The following is a 27,977-nucleotide window of genomic DNA, read 5'->3' as shown; positions in this document are numbered from 1 at the left end:
GGTTAGTCTAGACAGCTTCCAAAATAACCCTTCTAGTTCTAAATCTGTGATAACGGAATCTTTCCCTGAAACTTGTAACTCCTGACTTCTTTGTTTCTGTCAGTGGGACTGCTAGTCTGCTATTTTCCCTTGTGTCTGAAAGTTGGGTGTTATCTTTTTTTTTTTTTTTTTTTTTTTTTTGAAGGGCAATGAGAGTTAAGTGACTTGCCCAGGGTCACACAGTTAAGTGTTGTGTCTGAGGCCGGATTTGAACTCGGGTTCTTCTGAATCCAGGGCCGGTGCTCTATCCACAGGTGTTATCGTTGAGCCACATTCTGTCTCACTTTCCATGGACACTCAGTTGCCAAATCCTTTCACTTCTACCTTTGTAGTATCTCTTGCATCTTTCTCTTCTTTGATATATTCCCATTGTCACCACTCAGGTTTTCCACTCTGACTTCTGCTCTCTTCCCACTCTAAACCTTCCTTCACCCCACTGCACACAGTAAGTGCCTGATAAATGTTTTATCTGGCTGGCTAGCTAGCTGATCATGTCACTTCTTATATAAAAGACCTGCTCTGTCATTGGAACGTCATTCAAATCCCTCTTACTATATGGCTACCACTCTACCTTTCAAGATTTATTTCTCACTTTGTCATTTAGTTGTTTTTCAATCATAGGATTTGCTTTGGCATAGATACTGGAGTAGTTTTCCATTTCTTTCTCTAGCTCATTTTACATAAAAGGAAACTGAGGCAAACAGGGTTAAAGTGACTTGTTTAGGGGAATATGACTAGTAAGTGGCTGGGGCCAGATTTGAACTCACGAAGATGAGTCTTCATGACGCCGGGTCTGCCACTCTATCCACTGAGCCTCCTAGCTTCCCTTATCTCTCACTAACACCCTCCAAATATTCTGTTCCAGACAAATTTGATTTTCATCATTCCTGATACAGGTGCCTTTGTCTTCCCATTGCTATACTTTTGTTCAACCTGTTCCTTATACTTGTAATGAACTGTCTTGCATTTCTTGACTATTGAAATCCTATCTATCTTTAGGGTCCAGATCAAATACTACTTCCCTGAAGCCTCCCTGATCTCTCCCCAATGAATAATGATCCTCCCATCACTGGTCTTGCATAGTATTTCATATGCAAATCTCTTATGCACATGTCATATTCTGCTCATGTTTTTGTTTTTGTTTTTTTGGGCGGGGCAATGGGGGTTAAGTGACTTGCCCAGGGTCACACAGCTAGTAAGTGTCAAATGTCTGAGGCCAGCTTTGAACTCAGGTTCTCCAGAATCCAGGGCCGGTGCTTTATCCACTGTGTCACTGTGTAATTTAAGATTCTAAATGTGGATTCTAATGTGTTCCCCCAGTTTGGGGGAAACTGACTAAAAATCACTGATAAAACGAGTTTAGGTTTTTAAGGGTTTATTGGAAAATAGAAAGAAAAAGATTGAGAACAGAATTCTAACAGTCTGGCATTCCTATCTTTCCTCAAATCTCCTGTGAAGTCCTCTGCCGCCACCACCATCAAGTCTGGAAGCCAAAAGGGCCCGCGCTCTCTGCGCAGGCTCCCTTTCCTCCTTCCTGTCTCCTCCCAGACCATAGGAGGCTCCTCCAGTTGATTGGCTGGTAGACTTGATAGACAGCACCCATGAGCAAGCGTCATTTCCTGACGCCAAGGAAAAGCCACAATGCCTCTGAGGCATTTTCCTCATGGTGGAGCTCTCCACAGCAAGTCTCCAGTAGGTGGCGTCATTCCAATCATTACATCACCTAGCTGCCCCCTTATTCTGCTCATATTATTGTTAGCTGTGCATGTGTGGAATCCATCATTCAACTGTGAGCTTCGTGAACTAAGAGGGATTATTATGTCACCTAATAGTTCCATCGTCCCTAATATCTAGCATGTTGCCCTCACACATTGTAGATGCTTAATGCTTTGGGCATTTCCTCTCTTAAAACCCTTCATTCCATGCCTATCAGAGGGGAAGTTCACAGCAAAATTGTAGCTGGCTTTGCCCTTTTCTGCCTACCGTGAAATCCAGGTCACATCATTTTTGAAGGGTTATGTGAACTGTTTCCCTTATTTTGACACTCCTACACTTCAATAACACACAACTCTCTCCTCTTCTATTCTACCTGTGCAGGCTACTGCAGCTCACACTGATCTTTCTTTCATTCTTTTTTGAACAGTGGGGACCATTGGCACTGTGCCAGGTGCCTGGAAAACAAAGACAAAAATGAAATAGCCCCTACCTTTAGTGAGCTTGCTATATGAAAGATTTCATCATTCATGTCTCACTACCGACTTGTAAGTGCACACAGGGCTCTATACTGCGTACTCTTCTCTTCCCTCTCTATGCAGTCTCTAGTTGTAACTGTGGATTCAATTCTCCATTCTGTTCAGACGTCTATTGGGTTCATACAGTCTCTTGTGCTTACTTTCCAAATCGACAACTGCTGATTGGTCATTCCAATTGAATGTCCCATAGACATCTCAAATTCAATTTGTCTAAAACATGAACATATATTTGCCCCATTCCATCCCTCTTCCAAACATCATCATTTAATTTAGGGGTGCAATCATCCTTCCACTCATGTAAGGTTTGTTTTTTGTTGGTGGTGGGTTTTGTTTGTTTGTTTGTTTCTTTTCAGGGCAGTGAGGGTTAAGTGACTTGCCCAGGGTCACACAGCTAGTAAGTGTCAAGTGTCTGAGGCCAGATTTGAAGTCAGGTCCTCCTGAATCCAGGGCTGGTGCTTTATCTCCTGCACCACCTAGCTGCCCCCCATGCAGGCAACCCCTCTCTTCTATTGAATATCGACCACTATAGTTCAAACTTTCTTTATCTTTCTTCTTTACTGTTGCAATAGTCTCCTAACTGAGATCCCTATGCCCAGTCTCTCCCTTCTTCCATCCATCTACCGCATGACTACCAAGGTGGCATTCCTAAAGCAGAAATCTGCCCACACCACTCCCTTGCTTAAAAAGCTCCCATGATCAGGGCAGCTAGGTGGCACAGTGGATAGAGCACTGGCCCTGGATTCGGGAGAACCTGAGTTCAAATCTGGCCTCAGACATTTGAAACTTACTGGCTGTGTGATCCTGGGAAAGTCTTACTTAACCCTCACTGCCCTGCAAACCCCCCCCCCCCCAAAAAAAAGCTCCCATGATTCCCTCTTGGCATTCAAAGCTCTTCACAACAAGATTCCAACCTACCTTCCCAGGCTTGTTACATATAACTCCCTTCTTTAATCCAACCAACCTGGTCTACTTGCTGTCCCCTTCCAAACAATGTTTCCTCTCAAGCTTCTGGGCTTGGGAAGCCCAGGATATCTCCCATGCCTGGACAGCACTCTTCCCCTTCACTTCTTAGAAACCCTATCTTCCTTCAAAGTCACTTCCTACAGGAGGCCTTTCCTGATTCTCCCAGCTACTAAAATGACTCACTGAAATGTCTTTATTTTGTGTGTGTACACACATGCATATGTGTATGTGTATACGCATACATATATGTTACATAGTTGTACACACCTATATGTAGGTGTATATATGCCTATACACATGTATATATAAAACATGTACATGCATGTGTATAAATACATGTATTTGTGTACACACTATGTGCCTATCTATACATACACGTGTGTTTTTGTTTCCATACATACACATACACATGCACACATACATCTACATATAAATGTATATAATATGAGTGCATACATATATACATACATATACATATATATATATACACTCACTTATACATGCATGTGTATATATGTGTGTTTACCTATTTATCTATTAATCTATCAATCTACCTATCAATCTCCTAGATAGAATATAAGATCCTTTTTATCCCTAGTGCCTTAGTATAATGTCTGACTTATAATAAGCAATTAATAAATGCTAATTGAAAAAAAACCACCTTTGATTCACAAACTCTGTGGGGGTAGGAAGAGAAAGTATTACTGTCCTCATTTTAGGAACAATGGAATTGTTGTGAGAGATTAGAAGCAACAAAGGGGGAAATTGTCACAAAAGCAAAGACTTGAGAAGTATGTGTGGAAAGAAAGAGTAGGGTTTCCTTGCCAGGAAGCTGTCCCCTGTCCTGCCACAATTTTCTTTTCTTTTTTTTTTTTTTGTATATATCATTCACTTTTATTAGGTTTGATAATATGGTATCCTTAAAAAACCCGAATCTACTGTACTTCCCTAGACTCCTGCATGTCCCACAATTTTCACATTGTAAAATAGGTACAAGTTGCAAAAAGGCAAATTAAGTCTGGAAATAAAGAGTGGAGCACAATTTTCTATACATTAGAGTTGGAATCTGTTATTGCGATTAGGATAAGAAGAAGCAGGAACTTTGTAAGGGCTGAACCTTCTTGAATACAAAAGTTTATTTCATCACTGATTAGGACAAGGGAAATGAGATACCCACTACATTCTGCTTCGGCTAGAACACTTCTAGAGCAGGGCTTCTTAAATTTTTTCCACTCAGGACCCCTTTTCACCCAAGAACGTTTTACACAACCCGAGGTATATGTGTATATAAAATAGGTATACATAACCATTTACTATTGTCAATTTTTTTTTGCAAACCTCACATTCAGTTATGTGACCCCAGATGGGGTCACAACCCACAGTTTAAGAAACTTTGATATAGGTGGCAGTTAGGTGGCGTAGTGGATAAAGCACTGACCCTGGATTCAGGAGGACCTGAGTTCAAATCCAACCTTAGACACTTGACACTTACTGGCTGTGTGACCCTGGGCAAGTCACTTAACCCTCATTGCCCCACCAAAAAAACCAAATTAATTTAAAAAAAAGAAGCTTTGATATAGAGTACTGTTGGAAGTAATAGGTTTGGGAAGGCCATGGATACATAAAAGAGTGTCCAGAGGACCAGGCAGTCAGTGGAAGTGGGAACTTTTAGCCTGTACTTAGAAGACACTGCCTTCTGGTATTTGCAGGGTTGTCATGTAGAAGATAGATTAGATTTCTCTGCTCTTCCCTGGAGTGAAAAACAAAGAACAGCAAATAGAAGGTTCAGTGAGGCATATGTTGGTTCTTAGTAAAAATTTCATAGCAATAAAAACTTCCCCCAAAATGGAATGAGCTGCTTCCTATCAGCAAAGGCTGGATAACCACTTGTATCTTGTAAAGAGGATTCTTGTTCAAGTACGAGATGGACTACATGTTCACTAGGCTCCATTCTAACTTCCAGATTTCTGTGATTCTGTGATCTTTCTCCCTTCTCCTCCCCTTCCCCCTCTCCCCCTCTCCCCCTCTCCCTCTCCCTCTCTCTCTCCCTTTCTCTCTCCCTCTCTCTCTCCCTCTCCCACTTCCTTTCCCTCTCTCTCCCCTTTTCTCCCCCTCTTTCCAAGGTAGTGTGACATACTGGATAGAGAGCTGGTCTCAACAACATGGAGTATTACTTCCTGTATGACCCTGGGCAAACCAGTTAACCTTTCAGCTCTCTAGGAAACTTTGACTATATATTAGAGGAAAAAGTCCTGACTTGTTTTGGAGGAAGGAGTTTCCTTACCTGTGAATAATTCTCTCTATCATGAGTCCAGTCTTTATCTATCTATCTATCTATCCATCCATTTATTTATTTATACTCAAATCCATGAATATTTGGGCAAAAAGTACATTAGATTTGTGAATGCTTTACTGCAATTATTGCATTCATATTGTTCCATTTATTACTACCCCCAAATTGACAACTTATCTAGATGTTAGATATGGAATAGCTCAGGTAAATAAACCTTTTTTGTACAGAGCACAATCTTGAAATAAATATTTAAATGTTTCCTGTATTCAGCTCCTTTAGGTAGTCTTTGGGGGTGACCAGCATCAAAGACTAAATGACAATGACTGTCTTGAATAGTTTATTTTAGTTGCAAGTATTGTACTAAGGGGAACATTTTAGACAACACAATTCAGTATTCAAAATTGCCTCTTCTCTTGAGAGTGACTAGTTTCTTTAAGGCATACTTCTTTTTTTGAGCTGAAAACTGTCATTAGTGGCTGAAACTATTGGATTATTATTGTAGTTTCATACCCATAGAATACTGAAAAATCAAAAGTCTTGAATTTGTAGTTTATTGACAAAGTTTGAGAATGTCTTTCTTCTTTCCCTCCCCTTTCCTTCCTTCCTTATTTCTTTCCTTCCTTCTTCCTTCCCTCCCTCCTCCCTCCCTCCTTCTTTCTTGTTTTCTTTCTCTTTTTCTTCCTTCCTTCCTTCCTTCCTTCCTTCCTTCCTTCCTTCCTTCCTTCCTTCCTTCCTTCCTTCCTTCCTTCCTTCCTTCCTTCCTTCCTTCCTTCCCTAACTCTTTGCTTGGAAGCTCTCTGCCTTAATTCTAACTGGCAATTTTTCTGTAAGTTAAAAGTCTTAGTTGCCTAGAGACATTGAAAGGTTAAGTGATTTGTCTATGGTCACACATCTGGCATAAACCAGAGGCAGGGCTTGAACTCAGATCTTCCTGATTCCAAAGCTAGCCTTTTATCTTCTCCACCAGATTGACTGTTGGGAATTTCATAGCCTGGAGTATATTTGAATTTTGTCTGCAGTATACAGGTAAATGCTTATCAACCAACTCTCTAAAAAATGTATTCCCCAAATATTTTTGTTTGACTTGCATTGTTAACATTTTTCCATTACTTTCTCAAGTCTAGCTAATCAACAAAGCAATAAATCAATCCCTGATTTGTAGCATTTACTGACATCTGAAGTGTAAATGTTCAAAATGAAATTGAACAATCTGCTCTCTGAAGTAGGTGTAAGTTGGCTCCAATGCACCCGGGGATATTTGAGGGTACCATACAGTCAAATTGCTGCTCATCCCAGGCTACTGAAATTGAAAGTGGAATACAAAAAAAAAGTGCTCTCAAAACATTGCCCCAATCTCTGTCTCCCTTTTCTTGACCCTCTTTCTCAGAATGTATCTCTGTCTTTGTCTCTCCTGTGCATATAGATCATAAAATTTGGTCTAAGAACAACTGGTTCATAGCTTCTATAAAAAGAAAAAAAAATGACCAATACATCAATGATTCTTCTGTTTACACTTCAAATTCCAAAAGATAATTGTTTATTTAACCAAGTTCTTATGCCTTGATCAGAGTGTTAACATAAATGAAAAGTGAGCTTTGGCTTCCTGGTGAGAATTATCTCACACATTGCTCACATGAAATTTGATCAAATAATAGAAAAAGAATTAGGCTTTGAAATATACTCCAAATCAACATGGTTTTCTCGTGACCAGTGTTGTGAGATTTGCTTTATTGTTCAGGCCTGTAATTTTGTAGGGGTTATTATTGAAGCCCACATGATACTCAGGAAGTGTCAAGTAGGCTCATTATATAGAACAATTGGGAATTGTCTTTATTACAGTAGTTTAATTGGTCTTCCCCAGGGTTGTGCAAGTTAGGGCAAGACATTCTCTTTCTGCATGATGAATATTGATGCAGGGAGATGGATAATGCATGTTATGGTTGATTGGGTTAGAGTGGTTTGTTGTTGGGTTTTTTGGGGGGGTTGTTTTTCTTAACTTTTCTATTTTCCATTAAAAAAGATAAAAGAAAGCATATGGGCCAGATTCTTCTCAGAACAAGGAGAGTCCCAGTTTCTATGTTGTCCAACATGATTATCAAAACAGAAAAAAAAATGTTAAAAGAATAGTTTCCCAACACAGGGTTTCCTCTTGAACAATAAACATCTAGAAAACATCTTTTTATCTGATGTTTGTATTACCCTTATGTGAAATTTCTGTGCCAGACTATGTGGAGAATACTTTCAAACTAGCTAGGTGTGCTAGCAGACTGTGGTAATGTCCAAGGAGTGAATTTTAACCTCTGCCCTTTGGGAATTTGCTGACCTAATTATTTTATTCAGAGCTTTCTCTATGAGAAAGTAACAACAGCCTCTTGCTTTCCCTCAGTTCAAACCCCACTTAGACTTAATGGGACAAATGGGAAAAGAGAATCCTGTAGTAAATGAACTTAAATGCATATCACTGGTGTAGTTAAGATACTCCCTAATTACTGAGGTTGGTTTATAAAATAAGTCTGACTTAGGGAAAAGTCTGAATCATTGAATATTTAAAAATAAGTCCATCTCAATATGGATAATGAGACATGTTTTAATTTTTAAATTTTCTTTATTAAGAAAAATCTATGGGCAGCTAGGTGGCATAGTGGATAAAGCACCAGCTCTGGATTCAGGAGAACCTGAGTTCAAATTCGACCTCAGACACTTGACACTTACTTGCTATGTGACCCTGGGCAAGTCACTTAACCCTCATTGCCCTGCAAAAAAAAAAAAAAAAGAAAAGAAATATCTAGCTTCTCTCTCTCTTAATCCTACCCTGTCCTCCACTGAAAAAGAAAGAAAAACAAAATCTTATAGCAAATATGAATACTCAAAAAAAAAAAAAAAAACAACACCCCAAATTCCTATATTGGCCACATGGAAAAAAAAAAGATATATGTTTCTCAAACTGTCCTCTGAGTCTATCACCTTTCTGTCAGGTAAAATTTTTCATGAGTCATCAGAATAATTGTGATCATTGTGTCAAAGTTCTTTAGTCTTTCAAAGTTGTCAAAACATAGGTTTCTGGACATGGCCCATGTGGGAATTTGTTTTGCTTGACTATGTGTATTAATTACAAGGTTTACAAGGTTTTTTTTTTTCAGTTTTTGTCAATAATGAAGGGAGAGGTATGGAGAGAAAAATAAATGCTTGTTAATTACAAAAATAATTAAAATAAAACCATGTCCACTCATTTTCAAGTATGGATAAGAATGTCTTGAGAAAGTATTATTGAATGGAGGTCTTGTTGATGTTTCTGCAAAAGCAAAATAAAACAAAACAACAAAAAACTTGACCAGTCAGAGTTGATTATACATTAGTATTTAGCTTTACCAAAAACTTTTTTTGGGGGGAGGGGGGGTTGGAGGGTTGTGAGGCAATTGGTGTTAAGTGACTTGCCCAGGGTCACACAGCTATTAGGTGTCAAGTGTTTGAGGCTGGATTTGAACTCAGGTCCTCCTGACTCCAGGCCTGGTGCTCTATCCATTGCACCACCTAGCTGCTCCTACCAAAAACTTTTACTTCTGTCATTTTCAACATTGGGAATTCTTTCATATCCTTGATGTCACCATCATACATCTGTTCTATTTCTACTTCTATGATCAAGAACTCTGAAATTCCTTTTTCTTATCATAACTTCCTTTCTGGGGCAGCTAGGTGGTACAGTAGATAGGGCGCTGGCCCTAGAGTTGGGAAGACATGAGTTCAAATCTCACCCTCAGACATTTACTAGCTGTATGACCCTGGGCAAGTCACTTAATTCTCTCCTCCAGAGACATCTGGGTCCAGTGTCAAAATATACGTCAGGATGACTGAAGATGGTCCTGGATGTTTGAGGCAATTGGAGTTATGTGATTTGCCCAGAGTCACAAGCTAGTAGTGTCAAAATATCTGAGGCCTGATTAGAACTCGGGTCCCCCTGACTCTAATGGCACTGCTCTATCCACTGTACCACTTAGCTGCCCTTCATCTCGATGTAGGTGACTCAGAGATCTATATAATATGCATCCAACCCTAATCTCCCACACTGAGCTTCAGTCCCATATACCTAGTTAAAATTCAGATGTCTCACTGGCATGCTAAAGTTGACATGTCCAAAATGTACCTCATTAACTTTTTTCTCCCTAAATCTCCTCTGTTCCTAATTTCTTTTTTTCTGTTGAGATTAACAGCTTTCTTCCAGACATTCATCTTTGAAACCTCATAATCATCCTTAATTCTTCCTTATCTCTCACCCCTCATATATATCCAGCTTCCAAGTCTTTTCCACAGTGATTCTTTTTTTTTTTTGGGAGGGGGTTGTTTGTTTTTTGTTTGTTTGTTTTTGGTGTGGCAATGAGGGTTAAGTGACTTGCCCAGGGTCACACAGCTAGTAGGTGTCAAGTGGCTGAGGCTGGATTTGAACTCAGGTCCTCCTGAATCCAGGACTACTGCTTTATCCACTGAGCCACCTAGCTGCCCCCTCCACAATGATTCTTAAATATATTCCCTTGTTTCTCTGTATATGGTGGCAACTAAAGTTTAGGCCCTTAATATCTCTTACCTGGACAATTCTACTAGGTCCATAATTGGTCTCCTTGCCCCCAGCCTTTTCTCCCTTCTAGTCCATCACAGTTGCCAAAGTGATATACTTTAGCACATGTCTGACCATGTCAACTACCATGCTCAGAAAAACTCCAGTGACTTCATCTTGCCTCTAGGACAAAACAAAATCTATTTTCTATTTAAAGCCTTTCCAAATCTAACTCATCTATTTTTCCAACTTAGTTCAAAATATTCACCTTAATGTACTCTACCATTTAGTCAAATTGGTCTATGCATTGTTCGCCAGATACAAAATCCCATCACTCTTCTCTATCTTTCACACAGGCTGTCTCCCACACCTAGAACGGACTCTCTTCTCATCTAATTAGTATAATCTCTACTTTCCTTTTGGGATAAATTTAAGTGCCTTGGCCAGAATAAGGTTTATCCTGATTCTTCCAGCTGCTGATGCCCTTCTACCACTCCCCTCTCTGGTTATTTTGTATTTGTATCTATTGGTATTCACCTCCCTATGTGTCTTATCTCTGCAGCCCCACCATCCTCCTCCCCCTCTAGAATGCAAGCTGCTTGAAGACAGACACTGTGATGTTATATCCCCCGGGAGGTTTTGTCCCTAGCATCTGGTACAGTGACTGTAACATGGTAGCTGTTTAATAAATAAGTTATTGAATGAAAGGATAAATGAATGGACGGGTTTCGGTATTGAATAGATCTTTATTTTGGAAATCAGAACTTTGTCAGTGTATAGATCATGTCGTGGAAACAATGAAAAGTTTGCTCCTTAGATTAGGTAAGCAGCCCACTTCAAGCTTGCTTTGAATTTCAATTTGTTTGAGAAATTCTTTTTACGGAAGGAAACATCAACCCAGCCCTAGCTGAATTATTGCCGATTCCAATTTAGAATACATTTTATTTATGGACTTTGTCTTTATGTCACAGCCATTTCACCCTTGCCCTTAGCCCAAGAATGGACAAAGAAAAATAATTCAGCAAAAACGACCCATCCAGTGACTCCACCTGACCATGTAGACAATATTATGTCCTGGTATTCTCTCTCCTTCCTTGTAAAGAGGAACCTGTGTTTTATTATCTGTTCTCTGCGACCTTCATTAGTTTTCTCTGAATTTCAAGTTTAATGAGCTTTGGATTGACCCTGGGCAAGTCACTTAACCTCTTTGTGCCTCAGTTTCCTCCTCTGTGAATTGACGATAGTAATAGTACCTACCTTCTGGTGCTGTGAAGATCAATGGAGATAATATACATCTATTACTATGAATATTGAATGCAATGAAGTGGTCCTGTTATTTGAGTTCATACTGCATCTTCCTTCCTGCCTGCCTGCCTGCCTTCTTTCTTGCCAATCTCTTTATTTTTTAGATTTTAAATTTATTTTTAACATTCATTTAAAAAAAAATTGAGTTCCAAATTCTCTTGCTTATACCTACTCACTCCCCCATCCATTGAGGTGAGCAATATATCAATTATACATATCATGCAAAACATTTTTCTACATTAGCCACGTTGCCCAAAATATAAAACAGAAACATAAAGAAAGTAAAAAGAAAAGTATACTTCAATCTGCACTTAAAGTTTAGTAGTTCTCTCTCAGGGATGGGTAGCATTTTTAATCATAGGTCTGGAATGGTCTTGGATCATTATCTTGATCATAGTAGTTAAGTCTTTCATACATACTGTATATTTCCATTGGTCTTTAATCAATGACCATATTTTACATGATTATCACTTTGAATAGTATATATTCAAATATATTCATTAAAAAAAACTAGGCAGGTATATGTTGCTGTGGATAGAGTGCAGGGCCTACAGTCAGGAAGATCTGTGTTCAAATCTAGCCTCAGATTTGTGACCTTGGGCAAGTCATTTCACTTCTGACTGTCTCATTTTTTTCAACTATAAAATTGAGATAATAATAGCACTTCCCTCTGAGGGTTGCTGTGAGGATCAAATAAGATATTATTTGTAAAGTGCTTAACACAGTGCCTGGCACATAGTAGGTACTTAAAATGCCCTTTATTCTTCCTCTCACCAAGCAACCACTTCATCAGAGTCATTATTTGTTCCAAGTGGGACTTACCTGCCTGTGAAGTGTTTTGTTATTTTACTGCATTTAAATACTTAGGAGTTAATAGTTTGGTAAACACTAGTTGGGCCAGGCAGCTAGGTAGTTTAGTAAATACATATAATACTGTGCCTGAAGTCAGAAGGATCTGAGTTCAAATCTGACTTCAGACATTTACTAGCTGTGTGACCCTGGGCAAGTCATTTCACCCTGTTTCCCTCAGTTTCCTCAACTGTAAAATGAGCTGGAGAAGAAAATAGGAAACCTCTCCAGTATCTTTGCTGAGAACACCCAAATGGGATCACAAAGAGTCAGACATGACTGAACAACAATTAACAACAACAACAAAAACTAGTTGGAGATTCCTTCTCATGACCAATGGTGTCTCTTAGCACTCTAAGTTCTTATGACTCCACAAAAGTCATGTGATGAAGAAGCTTAGTCCAATTCAATCTAAGAACATGTATTAAGCATCTTTTCATTTCAACATGGTCTGTTACATCACAGGGTTGTAAAGACAACACTAAGAACAACCCCTCCCCTCAAGGATCTTCCAATCGATGGTTTACCTTGTTTTCCAAACATTGGAACAATGACTTGAAAGTGCTTTTCATCACATTGCCCCACTGTGTGATTTCTGGAAGTAGGTTCCTTAAATCAACTGGGGTATTCTTCCTTGTTCCACTCATACTTCCAACATGCAACAGTTTCAAGAAAAAATGGTTGTCCAAGTATAACAAGATTTGCACCTGTTGGGGCTCCTGACAGAGTCCTTGGGTCTGAGAGGAAGGGTATACAATGGCATGTAATGCTCTCACTGCGGCTCCAATGGGGTTTCTTCAAGTAATTACTTGTTCCTGTTGAATACTGGAGTGCAGCCCAGGCAGAATTAATTTACAGAATTACAAATTATGCACATCACCGCTAGAGCAATTACTTCTCCATTATGCGCCCCATTTCTTAAAATTTCATTATTTTACCACAAGAAATAGACTTTATACAATAGCTAGCAGTGTGCCACAGATTGAGGCAGGTTAATGAGATATCAATTAAACATTATAATATTTATTAAATAGCATTAATAGGATAACTATGTTCCCCAGATGGAACAAAGTATAGGAATAGGTTCTCTTTCGCCTTAGGTAGTTTTTGTTGACATGCATGGAAGTTAAGTAATGGTATCATGGTAGATAAATTACATAGGATATCCCATTCGAGAATCTATAATTACTATGGGTGGGTCAGCATTTCCAAGCTCTTAAGAGTCGACCCCCTTTTGATAATGGGAACAGGTGCCTAGAGCTTTGGTAAATATTATTAGCTTTTAGTTTTCCCATCCCTCTGTAACCTGATTATATTAGGCAGCAGTAATATTGTAAACATGAAAAAGAGAAGTTTAAAAGCATCCTTAGGATTTCAAAATTCAAACTCAGGCAAAAGAATGTCACTATATGTGCTATTTTCCTGGAGTTCCTTTTTTTTTTTTTTAATTTTGCAAACTGTGCTATTTAGTGTGGCCCAGATGCTTTAAAAATCAATCTATGATGAGAAAACATATCCCCACTACTCCCTTGTCGAGGTGGGAAGTCCACAGTTGTGGAACACTGCACATATTTTCTGTTTTTTTCAACATATTGATCAGTTTTGTTGATTTTTTTCCTCTTCTCTTTTTGTTTTCTTTTTAAAGTATTCTCTGTTCTACAGGATGGTTCTCTGGGAGGGAGATAGAGAGGGATGAAGGGAAAATTTAGGTGTAGTGAAACCAAAAGAGATCAATATGATTTATTTTTCTACAAAAACAATCTAGGAGGAGGCTAACATGAGGACTTTGGAGAAATTGCCTTAACACATGCCACTGTAACCGAACTTGATATAAAAATAATGCATACTTATGTAATGTTTATATTTATAATGGGTAGCTAGGTAGTACAGTGCACAGGGCACTGGGTCTGGAATCAGAAAGACTTGTTTTCTGAGTTCAAATATGGTTTCAGATACTTACTAGCTGTGTGGCCCTGGACAAGTCACTTAACCCTTTTTGCCTCAGTACCTTATCTGTAAAATTAGCTAGAGAAGAAAATGGCAAACCACTCTAGTATCTTTGTCAAGAAAACTCCAAATGGGGTCACAAAGAGTTGGACATGACTGAAAGGACTCAACAACAGTAATATAATTGATAGGATTTGGTAACTGTTTAGATATGAACAGAGAAAGTCAGAATGATTAAGAAAGAAAAAGAGACAGAGAGTGAGACAGAGAGAAAGACAGACTAGGAGACACAGAGAGACAGACACAGACAAAAATATATGGAAAGCCAGAGAAACAGACAAAGACAGAGAGACAGAGATAAAAAGAAACAGGCACAGACACAAAGAGATGGAAAGATAGAAAGAAAAAAAAGACAGAGACAAAGAGAAACAGAGATAGACAAGGAAAGAGAGACAGAAATAGAGACAAAAAGATACAGATACAGATAGAGAGACAGAGAAAGATAAAGATAGAAATAGAGACAAAGAAAAAGATAGAGACAGAGAGAAACAGACAAAGAAAGAGAAGAGTAAAAAACCCCAAAAACTCCAAGGTCTGTAACTTGCTTTGATCCTGACAACTCCATAAGACAGGCAAGGCAGGCATTTTGCATTTGCATTCTATAGCTGAGGAAAGATTTTTTTTTAAGAGCCCCAAATCACCAAGGGTTCATTAGAAGATTCTTTGGAGTTCTGCTGTCAGCAGTGCAGGACTTACCCAGCTGACAGCAGAAGCAGCTCCACAGCAGGGACACCCTGGGGCTTGAGAGCAGGTCCAGAAAGATATAAACAGCCCATGCACATGGTCAGTTAGAATTGTACTCAACAATCAGGGACTGTCAGCAAATGCAGTTGTCACAGTTGCGGTGTCCTGGGGAAATAATGGAACTAAAGTCAACAAATATTTATTTAGGATTTACTATGTGCAAGGTACTGAGAATACAAAGACAAAAACAAATTAGTATTTGCCCTTAGGAAACTTACATTCTATTGGTCAGATTGGGAGCCATCTAGCTCCAAGCACATCTGGACCCACATTATTCAGCCCTCATACATAAACAGTTGACCCAGGTCTTTAGTAACCATCTTCAGGACCTGATTCTATTTTCTTAGCTTGCTGGGGAATTTGTTGCAGAGGGAAGGAAGGAAGGAAGGAGGGAGGGAGGGAGGGAAGAGACGAGACGAGACGAGAGGAGGGGAGGAAGGGAGGAAGGAAAGAGGGGAGGAAAGGAGGAAGGAAGATGTGGAGGGAGAGAGGGAGGGAGGAAGGAAGGGAGGCAGGAAGATGGGAAGGGAAGGAAGGGGGAAGGAAGGGAGGAGGGGAGGAAGGGAGGAAGGAAAGAGGGGAGGAAGGGAGGAAGGAAGATGGGAAGGGAAGGAAGGGAGGAAAAGTATTAGGCATTTACTTTGTACTAAGTTCTATGCTATGGCCTGGGGATGCAAATGTAAAATTGAAGACAGACCCTGTCTTTAAGGAGCTTATATTCTAATAGAAGACAACAGATGTGGGAGAATAGTTAATGCAGACGATTAACTGTGATTCTGCAGTTAGATGGCTAGTGCAGAATGTTGTATTCCAAAGAATATCGCCACACACTACCACCACCATCTCCCCATGTCTGGGACTACTTTTCAGCTTCTGTAACTTATTCAACTTTTTCTGTCAGAGCCTCAGATACTGACACAAGGGAGGTATATCTTGTCCTTATGTTGTAAGAAAGCAGGGACCCTAGTTTTTAATGATTTGTGAGTAGTTAGAGGAGCCAGGACAATATCCTGAGTTGTTTTTAGAAAAGTCATTGGAGCTGACCCTAGAAGATTCCAGAATTAAGGGCTTAGTTGAGGGCATAATTTTGATCTCTCTTCTATTTTCTTTCTCCCCCCAATCCCCAAACCAATTTTTATCACCAAGGAAGAACTCCCACAAAGAAGATGACAATATCTTCATGGACTATACAGAATGTTTAATGGAAGTAGGTGAACATTAACTCTTTTTTTTTCTATTTTGAGAAATAAAGGCATAATAGCAGAAATTGTAATAATCCTTAAGATTTTACTTAACATTTTTCCAAATGCTGTCTAATACCATCTTTATTTCCAACCAGAATTATATTTCAACAACTTGCCTTCTCTATCTCTATCAGTTCATCTCTCTGTGTTTGTCTTTTTTGTCTGTTTTCCTCTCTCTCTCTATTTCTCTTTCTCCTCTTCCTCTGTTTCTGATTCCTCTGACTTTCTCTGTCCCACTCTATTTTCCCTCACCCTTACTTTACTTGTTTTTCTTATTTATGTTATTATGGATACTGATCATTCTGTTACCATGTTCTGTTCACCATGGCTCCTCAATAAATATCAATCAATTATTAACTAACCAGCATTCACTCATCTGTCCAGGGAATTTGCATAAATAATATAGAAGTCGCTTAGCAAGCATATGTTTCACTTGACAGTTCTTTTTACTAGAAGCATTTCTAGCTTTAGGGCTTACATCTGTGTTTCTAGTCATTAATAATTAGAAGCAATGAAAAAGTTCTTGTAATTAGATAAAGTTATTGATAATTAGTCATTCAAATTAAGGAGACCTGAATAGTTTATCTCTTCTCTTATTTTTTAACCATGCCCACGTTATAGGATGCTTCTTTAAACACATTTCTATTGTTTCTTTTTAAGAACAGTTTCCCACTAAAAGAGATGCAGAGGGTTAATTATGCAGGTAAGTTTCTGATAAAGAAAAGCCAATTACTTCGCATATACATTTGGAGGTAATTCAATTCTTTTCTAAAAGTCTTTGGCCCAAACAGCTAATTATTGTCTTTAATTTTTCCTGCTTTTACTTAGACCAAAAAAAGAGCTGGACATGATTTTCATATTATCAATCACATCAAAGTGAAAATAATAATACATGGCATTGCTATATCATTGCTATTTAAAGTTTATAAAGTCAACATGATCTTATAGCATGTAAGATCCTTAGAGGTTATTTTTGTATTCTTTTTCTAAAACCAAGACCAAGATCAGTGCCTTACATTGCCATTGTTGTTTGTCCTTCATTCTCAAAGAGGACCATGACATCGGGAGGTGATGTCATGAATTACAATGATTCGGATTTAAGTGAGGGAGGGCTGTGCAAAGTCACCAGCCTCATTCTCTCCTCCAGTGCCATTTAGGTCTAGTGGCAAGACATACATCAGGATGACTAGAGATGGCCTTGGATATCTGAGGCAATTGGGGTTAAGTGATTTGCCCAGGGTCACATGGCTAGTAAGTGTTAAGTGTCTGAGGCTGGATCTGAACTCAGGTCCTCCTGACTCCAGGGCCAGGGCTCTATCCGCTGTACCACTTAGCCTTGCATATGATCAGCTTATAAAATGTTTCTTTCATTAGATGGTCTTATAAGGAAGATACTACAAGTATCTGTTCTATGTGTGAGGAAACTGACACTCAGAAAAGTAGGAAGGAAACAAGCATTTATTACCTATGTGCCAGGCTCTGTGTAAATAGGATCTCATGTTCTTCTCAGAACAACCTTGGGAGGTAGATAGATGCTACTTTTATCCCAATTTTACAGTTAAGCAAAATAAGGTGTTGTTCAGTCATGTACAACTCTCTGTGACCCCATTTGGAGTTTTCTTGGCAAAGATACTGAAGTGATTTTCCCTTTTTTTCTCCAGCTCATTTTACAGATGAGGAAACAGGCAAACGGGGTTAAGTGACTTATTTGCCCAGTGCCTCACATATAGTAAGTATCTAAAGCTGGATTTAAACTCAGGAAGACAAGTCTTCTTGATTCTAGGCCAGACATTCTATCCACTATACCACTACACTGCCTCTAAGTAACTTGTTAATGTTCATATAGCTATTGAGTTTGGGGGGGGAGGGGACATTCAAACCCAGGTCTTTCTGATATCAAGGACAGGAATTGCTTCACTGAGTCAAAATGTTAGATTTGACAGAGCCCTCTTTTCTTATAGGGAATCCTTTAGATTATTGATTGATAAGAAAAACAGCCCAGGTTTATTTGTAACATATCATTTCTGAGCACATACCATCTTTCCAGGGAAATGCTGTTCAACTGAAGTACACCTTAATTTTTCTTATTGGTAAACTATTGACATTGTACCTAGCCTATTGTAAAACTGTTTTAGGTTAATTTTGTTTCAGAGATGGTTAATCTTCTCTTTTGGATTATGCACATTTCTAGTTCTCTCTTAGAGTCTGATTAAACAAACAAATAAGCAAGCAAGCAAACAAAAACTCTTTGAGAGAGAAGAAACATAAACCTAGATTAGTGGCAATGCTTTGGAAACATGACCAAATTTCTCCAACATTCCTGAAGAGCCTTATATTTCTTTCCCTTTTTTATTTTTAAAAAAGTACCAGTTCTATGTAAGTAATTAGTCAAATCAGGTTAGGTCATCAAGCATGTATTAAATGCCTTTAGCACAGCCAACCACTGTGCTAAATTCTGGAGAAACAAAGGCAAAAATAAATAAGCAAGCAAATAAACAAATGGATGGATGAATGGATAAATAAATAAATAGGTAAGCACGTAGACAGATAAACAAATAAATACATAAAGGAATGGATGGATGGATGAATAAATAAATAACTGAATGAATGAACAAGCAAATGAATGAATGAAAAACAAATAAATAAATGCTTGAATAGATGAATAAAGATCAAATAAAAACCCAGTCCCTGCTCTCAAGAAGCTTACAATATGATAGGTAGATTGAGGTGATTGATAAATAATTGATAGATAACTAGAGAGAGAGATATGATTGATAATAATTGATAGTTATAGATGATAAATGATAGTTTAATAGTTAGAAGGGAAAAGAAAGAAAGAAGAAAGGAAGGAAGGAAGGAAGGAAAGAAAGGTCCTGTGAGATCTTGCTTTGGTTATTGGCACAAGATAATAAGAAAATGAAAACATTTCTCATGAAAGAAATATCTTTGCTTTCTGAATGCAGTTACTGTATTGCCTTGAAAGGTTCCCCTCAGTAGGGTATTTGAAGTTGTGTAATATCTCCTGTCAATAGGCCAGGTTTTTACATTCGGTTCATGGGTAAAGCTCTATCCATTAAAAATGTTTAAAATTCTGAACCAACAGTTGAATTTTTTACAAATCTGATCGCTTTCAATTTTATGATAAGGGCATACAATTAATGACTTTTATAATTTCAGCAGTGACGCGTTGATTGCAAGAGGAGTCTTTTGAAATGTTATGATGTTATAAAAATGCCACATTTTCCCTCATATGCTATTAAATGGAACTGATTTTATTACTTCTGTTAAAATATATCCAACCACAAGAATATTTTTATCATTGCATGAAAATGCTTCTGGAAAATAATCTAATTGGATCATAAACCATCTTTTCTCCATAAGCGCCATAATGGCACATCTCTTAAATCTTTAGCATGAAGACTAATTTCAGTTTGCTGTTATGATGCCACAGGCCTACTGTACCCCAATGCTCCCAATGTTGATTTCACCAGCCATTTCCAGGATTTGGCTTGCTGGCTCCCTCTACTGTTTCCTGACTGCCACTACATCTTCACTTAACCTGAGTTTCTTGCTACCCAGCTAAATCTGTGATAACCTAAGTTTTTATCATCGCCACTGTCCAGTTCCCTGAAAACAGCACTGAATCCTTATGTATTTTTTTTAAAGAATTTGGCTTTATCTTCTATATGTCTTTCAATAAGTCCTCCAAGGAAACCTAAGTCAACATAATAGAGGTCATATTCTATGTCTTTCAACATTTGAGGCCTTTCCTGATCCCTCCTATTAATAATACCTTTGCTAATTACTTTGTATTTTCTTTGTCTATATTTTATATTTTTTTACATATATAAATACTGTTTTTCCAAATATAATGTAAGTTAATTCAGGATATACTGTGCTTTTTTCTTTTTTTTTTCTTTTTATGTCTACTAGCTATGCCTGATAATTAGTAGGCACTTGATAGATAAATGCTTATTTACTGAATTATTGATTGAATGGCTGTGCAGTATTGGGGCCATCCAGCTAGTATCTCTCATACTTACTCTGTGACTAACCTGTTCTTTTGTCTGATAATGCAGAACAATCTTTACGTAACTTCAAAACATTCTATCTGCATTTAAAAAATATCTTCAATAGCCTTCTCCCCCTGTCTCTCAGAAAACTATCACTCATTACAAAGTTTGAGAGAGAGCAAGAGAGCGAGAAAGAAAGTGAGAGAGATTATCTCAGAAAAAGTAACCAACGCATCCATGAGTCTAAGGTTATATGCAATGTTTCACACCTACCTCTGCAAAGAATTAGGGGAGGTGCCTTGTCATATCTCTTCTTTAGGAAAAAAATTGGTCATTCTAATTTTACAGCATTCATTTGTCTTTTTGTTCTTGTTTTTATTTACATTGTGGTAGTCATTGTTTATGTAATTTTTCTGGTTCCTACTTCTTTTGGTTTGCATCAGTCTATATAAGTCTTCCCAAACTTCTTGGCATTAAGAACATTCATTGTTTCTTTCTGCACAGTAATATTTTATTTCATTAATATTTTACTCGATTTCTTGCATGAAAGTCACAACTAATAATATGCTCAGTGTACTTACACCCATCAAGTGCCTTTCTGTTATCCTTGGGATGTTGTTGTGTGGTTGTTCTAGTCGTGTCTAACTCATCGTGACCCCATTTGGGGCTTTCTTGGCAAAGGTATTGGAGTGATTTGCCATTTTCTTCTCCAGCTCATTTTATAGATGAGGAAACTGAAACAAACAGAGTGAAGTGACTTGCCTGGGTTCATACAGCTAGTAAGTTTCTGAGGCCAGGTTTGAACTCAGGAAGATGAGTCTTTCTGACTTCAGGCCCAGCACTCTATTCACTATGCCACCTAGTGCCTACCCTTGGCATAGCCTTCTGTTATAATGAGAACATGACATTCCATGATATACAGCCATACAGTATCATCAAGAAAATATTTGTGTTTAAAGAGGGGGTAGGGTGCAGCTAGGTGGTGCAGTGCATAAAAGCACCGGCTCTGGATTCAGGAGGGCCTAAGTTCAAATCCAGCCTCAGACACTTAACACTTCCTAGCTATGTGACCTTTGGCAAGTCAGTTAACCTTCATTGCCTTGCAAAAAAAGGAAGGGGGGCAGGGCTGCAGCAGCATAGAGCAGCATGGGATTATTGAAATTCCTGCACAAATTCCCAAACAAGTCCAACATGTTCCCCTCTTCCTGGTCAATTCGGAACCCAGCTCGTTTTCCACTGCCTTTCTAGTTGTTGTTGTTTAGTCATTCAATCATGTCTGACTCTTTGTTGACCCCATGGATCATAGCAGACCAGGCCCTTCTATTTTCCACTATCTATTGAAGTCTGTCTAAGCTTGTCTTCATTGCTTCCATGACACTATCGATTCATCTCATCCTCTGCCATCCCCTTTTACTTTTGCCTTCAATATTTCCCAAATATCAGTCTTTTCCAATGAGTCTTGACTTCTCATTATGTGGCCTTTCTAGTACTTGTACAGTAATGCATCAACTCAACATATAGCATGACTTAATTAATAGATGGATCTGGAATGCCCCTATTCCATTTCTTCAAGGGAGGTTTCAGTTTTTACCTTTGAGTAGAGTGAGGATGAATATAACTAGACCATTACTCCTTCACTCTCCTATCTTCGAGAGGGATATTGATCTAGAATTATATCTGTTTATTACATATCAGATATTTTCAGTCTAGGGGCCTGATGCTCTTTTGGAGGTCATGATGAAATCACTTTTCCTGGTGATCCCAGGTGGATAGCAATCCTTCCCCAGTCCGGGAGGATAATAGTTTGCTTAATTTCAACCATTTAGGTCCCCTACCACTTTAAATTGAATGATGGGGGCAGTCAGGTGGTTCAGTGGATAAAGCACTGGCCCTGGAGTCAGGAGGATCTGAGTTCAAATCTGACCTCAGACACTAACTAGCTGTGTGACCCTGGGCAAGTCACTTCATACCAATTGCCTCCCTCCCCCACCCCCCAAAATACACAATGATAGATTTTTAGCAAACATAAATTAAGGCAAGCAGGAGAGCAGAAATTGGGGGAGGAGAAAAATTAGAAAAAAAGTAGTTTAAGTGAAAGACAATAAGAAGAATGAAGAGACTCTGTGACTCAGGAGTGAAATGAAACATCAGCTTGTCCCAAGGAAGAAAATGAGGTCCCCTAAGAAGTTTACTCTTAGTAGTCTCTGGAGGATGTGGGTGCTGGTGCTAGATTTTCCCCACTCCTTTAGAAATTTTTATTTCATTTTATTTTTAATTTATGGAATTCTTGCAGGTCCAAGGCCTTCAATGTCCAAGCCTTTCTTCTTCTCCTCCCCACTTCTTTCCTCTTTGCTCCTCCTTTCTCTCTCCAGGTACAAAGAATGAAGCATCCCAAATTCATCTTTCAGAGAACTACCCAAGTCTACCTGGGCAGAGTGTTCTACATATATGACCCAATATGGGCAATTCTTCATTCACTTTTTCCCCCTCTGATTTCATCTATACCTATGACTCCTCTGAAACTCCCAAATTCATATGTTTAGCTTTAATCTCCAAGTTTGAACCCCATATTTATTTCTAACCATACCATATGTCCCACTAAACATCTCAAAAATATTTGACATTTTTAATATTAATTTTTCCCCCACACCCCAACCTGTCAAACTTGATCTACTCAATCTCAAAAACATAGAGCCATCTTTAAATCTTTCTTGTTCATCACAAATAAAATTCAGTAATAGCAATAAAATAACAATAATAACTGGTATTTATATAATACTTCAAGGTTTATGATATTCTTTGCTCAGAACAACTCTATAAGGTCAATAGCACAATTATTACTCTTACTGATGGAGAGGCCTGAGTTCAAATACCCATTCTGATTCAAACTACGTATGTGACCCTTGGCAAGTGACTTAACTGCTTTGGACTTCAGTTTCCTTATCCTTAAAAAAAAAGAAAATAGTGCTTACATAAACTACCTTTCAGGGTTGTATGAAAAGTGCTTTGTAAACATTAAAGTACTGTGAGTTGTTGCTGCTATAATTATATAATATATTAATATTATTATAGCACATTGTATAATTGCATTTTGGATAATCATATTGTTTTTATTTTAATTTATAGTAAATTTTAGTTCTTATTCTTGAGACAAGTCATTGTCCCACTATTGTTCCTTTATACTTAATATTTAGGTACAGGTGGATAATATAATTGATTTTTGTAATTACTGTTGTTGCTATTGCTGCTGTTGTTCCCTCTCTCTCTCCTTTCTTTTTCTTCTTTTTTCTTTAGTTTTAGGTGTCTACATATCCCTTTCTCACCTAAGCTAAGAAGTGCATCAGTCACTTATGAGAGTTATCTCACTACTGCTCAGCATGACATTGTTGACCTGAACTTGTTGGCCCACCTTAAGTAGCTTCCCCCTTCCCCCCCCAAGAGGTTAACCATTTTGGTGCCAAATTTAGCACAGACATGTAATTGGCTTAGCCCACTGCAATTCAGAACTGCAGAGCTCAAATGATTTGCCAACCTCAGACTTCCCAGTCATGGGAATTACAAACATTCATGACCATAATTGGCCAACTTCTTTCACCAACATCTTTAGCACCTAGCATTAGTGCCCTGAACACAACTGAACCTTAATGATATGAGTTTTTAATAATGGGCACTTGAGATTTTAAAACTTTTATTCAGTGGTCAGCTGCAGTGGATAAAGCACTAGCCCTGGAGTCAGGAGGACCTGAGTTCAAATCCAACCTCAGACACTTGACACTTACTAGCTATGTGACCCTGGGAAAGTCACTTAACCCCAAATGCCTCACCAAAAAAAAAAAAAAAAGGAAAATATCGGGCAGCTACAGAAAATAATCCATTTTTCTTTTGTTCTTTTTTTTTTTTTTTTGGTGAGGCAATTGGGGTTAAGTGACTTTCCCAGGGCCGGTGCTCTATCCACTGTGCCACCTAGCTGCCCCCTCCTTTGTTCTTTCAGATCTGGCCAGCATAATATGTTAGTGGAGATCCTTCCTATCTTTTTTATCTGCCCAGAAACAGCTCACAAAGGGCCCACTTCTCCTAACAGTGTTCTATAATTCTTTTGTTTTCTTTTTTCATGACCCATTGAGTAGCATATTTTAATGTTCTTACCATCTTATTCTCTCATATCATAAGCAGGTGTCCTTAGTTTATTTCTTTGGTAGCCTATTTTCCTCTTTATTCATTCCTTCATTTATCTATTTATTCATTTATTTGTTGCATGGGAGTAAGCCAAATAAGTGGCTTTTGTTTTCCTAGAAGTCTTTTTAAAAACCCTATGTTCATTTGGATGGTAAAGAAAATACAGCTGATCATGTGTTATATAGGGTCAAATTTATTTGAGAATTATGGTGTAGCAGACTAAACACATGCCAGTGTCTTGTGTAGTCATACTGAAGGGCTCAGGGATAGCTGGGCTATACAGGAGGGGAATATGAATTTATGCAGTGCCTACTATGAGCCAGGCACTGAGTAAAGTACCTTTACAAATATTCTCTCATTTGATATTTATAACAATCCTAGGAAATAGTAAATAAAAATTAACCCTATTAGATCATGGGCTCATATACAGGGTGTCTCAAAAGTCTTAGTCTTAAAATTGCCTAAGACTTATGGTCCATTCTATATTTTAGAGCAGGAAAAAACTTAAGAGACCATCTAGTTCAATGCTTTCATTTTATAGACAAAGAAAGGGATGCTGGGAAAATGTAAATAACTTACCCATGGCCACACTGGTAGTAAGTTTATTATCATGTTACAGTATGGTGAATAAGCATAATAATGTCCAGATATTGTCATGCAACATGGCATGCAGAGAAGCATGAAATCTCATGTCAAATATACCTGGCTAGCTTTGTTACTCTAGTCATGCTAGAATATTATTTTTCCCTTCACCTCCTTTTTGTGTGACAAAAAAGAAATGGTATATGGAGGGACCTCGTGGAGATTTGAGGGGATGAAGGGATGAAATAGGAAGAGCTGGAGGGAGAGAATTCCTACTCTAAATGAATTCAAGTCACCAGGTACAGATGAACTACATCCTTAGGTACTGAGAGAATGAGCTAATGGTTAATGAACCACTGTCAGTTACCTTGGGAAGGTCATGGAGAACAGGGGATGTATATTAGGGCTTGAGATGGGCAAATGTTATCTTGACTTTCCCAAAAGGTCAAAGAATGAAGCCTGAAAAGGAAAGACCAGTGAACTTGACTTTGACTCCTGGCAACAATTCTAAACCATATTATTAATGAGATGAGTAATAAACACCTAGGAAAGGAAGTGGCAATGACAAGACTTTATCAGTGAACAGGTTGTACTAGTATCACCTCATTTCCTGTTTTGACACAGTTTATATTTAGAGGCACACCATAGATACAGTCTACTTGGAGTTTGGTGTATTGGGAAATATTTTTCATGTTACTCTTATGGACAAATTAGATAATATAATTACATGAATTCAAAACTGATATAATGAGTAGAAAAGGCCCTACATAGGATCAAGAAAAATAGATTCTTGCTTTTATACCAGAATATTGAAGGTAGAATTATACTCTAATTCCAATCAGAGCCATGGACAGCTCAATGACACAATGTATAGAGCTTTGGTCCTGAAGTCAGGAAGATTTGAATTAAAATGTGACCTCAGATACTTACAAGTTGTGAGACCTTGTAAAAGTCACTTAACCTCTATTTCAGTTTTCTCATCTGTAAAATGAGGATAATAATAGTACTTCTCAGGGTAGTTGTGATGATAAAATGAGGTATTCTTTGTAACATGCTTTGCAAACCTTAAAGTGCTGTATACATGCTAGCTATTATTAATTGAGCTTCTCGCCACTTGATGGAGAAATATAGGGCTTTAGCAGCTTGCTACTCTAACAACAAATAGTAAGAATGAAAATGATGATATCTTATATTTGAATAATGTGTTTTACTTTTAATTTTTTAGAAATTCCGAACTTAAATACCAAAAAACCCAGAATTCTTTTCATATATAATGAACACAAAAAGAGGATCATATATACAATTGCAACTCTTCATTTGATAATGCTTGCTCTTTTAAAAAAAGTATATAATAAGTTAAACTTCAAAATTAACCTCCTTGTCTGCTCTTTCTTCTAACTTCCTTTTGTTTCCTTTCATATATTTTTTTAAGTTTCAATGGTCCTTTTTTTGGGTAGCATTATAGTCTTTCACCTTTAAGCTTCCTTTCATCTCCAATTAAAACAGAGAGAAGAATTAAAAAAACACACCCTTATAATAAGTAAGCCATAAGTAATTCAAACAATAAAGATCTACGTAATGGTCATGTACAAAAATGTATTTCTTTCTGAACCTTGCATCCATCACTATGTCAGGAAGTCAGTAACACGTTTCATTATAGGTTCTCCAGAGACATGTTTGGTCACTGTTTTGATGTGTTTCAAAGTAATTTTTCCTTACCATGTTGTCCTTGTATGAATTCTTTTCCTGAGTCTGCTCATTTCACTCTGCATTAGTTCATAATTCTTAGGATTTTGGATTCTCAGAAATTACCTTTTTTGATGTTACTTACAATGCAATGATATTCTGTTATATTCATATACTGCAATTTATTTAGACAAACCCAGATGATGAGAATCTCTTTAGTTTCTGGTTCTTTGCTTTTGTTTTCTTTGATTGATCAATCAATCAAGAAAACATTTACTAAGTGTTCCCTACTATGTAGCAGGAACTGTGCTAAGTGTTTCAACTACAAATTAGTGAATGTACTTGGGCTCACTACCACAGAGCCAGGATGCCAACATCTCCCCCTAAGGGGTCTAGGGGTACCCTAAGGGTTTGGGTTGTCTGTTCTATGCTGCCATCAGCAGTAATCCAAATGGAGCATTACAACTGAATAAGTCCTTATCTTAGCTACTGATTGACTTGGTCCCTAAAGTACTCACTCTTCTGGACATAGATGTTGGGTTGGAGGGAAAACACAGAATGGATTCTGATTCTAGGACTCCCAGAATCCCAGAATCCCAGACTACTGGACTCCTGGAAGCCAATTATCCTGACTTTTCTGAAACAATGTCCAAGATTCCAGTTTAATTTTCTTCATCTAAAATGAAATGGTGAGGTTAAGGACTGAGGCTTATTTTCATGGGGCTAATGTCAGCCTCAGAGGGAGAGGGTTCAAGGCTTCTCTACTTATAGCATTATCATTCACTGTATACTTCCAGTGAATGGGGTCAAAGCAAGAGCAAAGATCCCCCAAGAATGAGAGGGATGGAGGCCAAAAAAATGCCCTTTGGAATGTCTTTGCAGCCATAGAGTATCCTATTAACTATGTAGTTATTCAAATGCAATCAGTTACAGAATATCTGCACATGTCTCAAAGTTTTTCCATGGAATTTCAACTATACATTATCACAATTCTCCCAGTAGAATCTCTAGCATTTTCCATGTGGCCAGTTTCATCAATGCACTCTGAGCATGTTCCAGGTTCCCTGAGACAAAGAAAATAGCAAAATAATTCCAGACCTTGAGGAGCACCCCATATTCTAAGGAGAATTCAGAGTAAATGCAAAGTTTCTACAATGTGTTACCTCATTTGATATAGTCATCTTTTGGAGTGGGTAAGGTAACTATTGTTTTGTCCCCTCTGACTAATGAGGAAATGGAGGCATGGAAATATTAAGTGTCTTGACTATGGCCACA

The 27,977-nt window shown here is 38.1% G+C and overlaps 1 pseudogene; it reads left to right on the top strand.

The window, feature by feature from the left end:
• Positions 1 to 27,977, top strand: part of LOC122729011 — a 49,768-nt pseudogene that overhangs the window by 578 nt on the left and 21,213 nt on the right.

Source organism: Dromiciops gliroides, chromosome 5 (assembly GCF_019393635.1).
Source record: "Dromiciops gliroides isolate mDroGli1 chromosome 5, mDroGli1.pri, whole genome shotgun sequence".
Classification (NCBI taxonomy): domain Eukaryota; kingdom Metazoa; phylum Chordata; class Mammalia; order Microbiotheria; family Microbiotheriidae; genus Dromiciops; species Dromiciops gliroides.
This window is presented reverse-complemented; position numbering and strand designations above follow the sequence as displayed.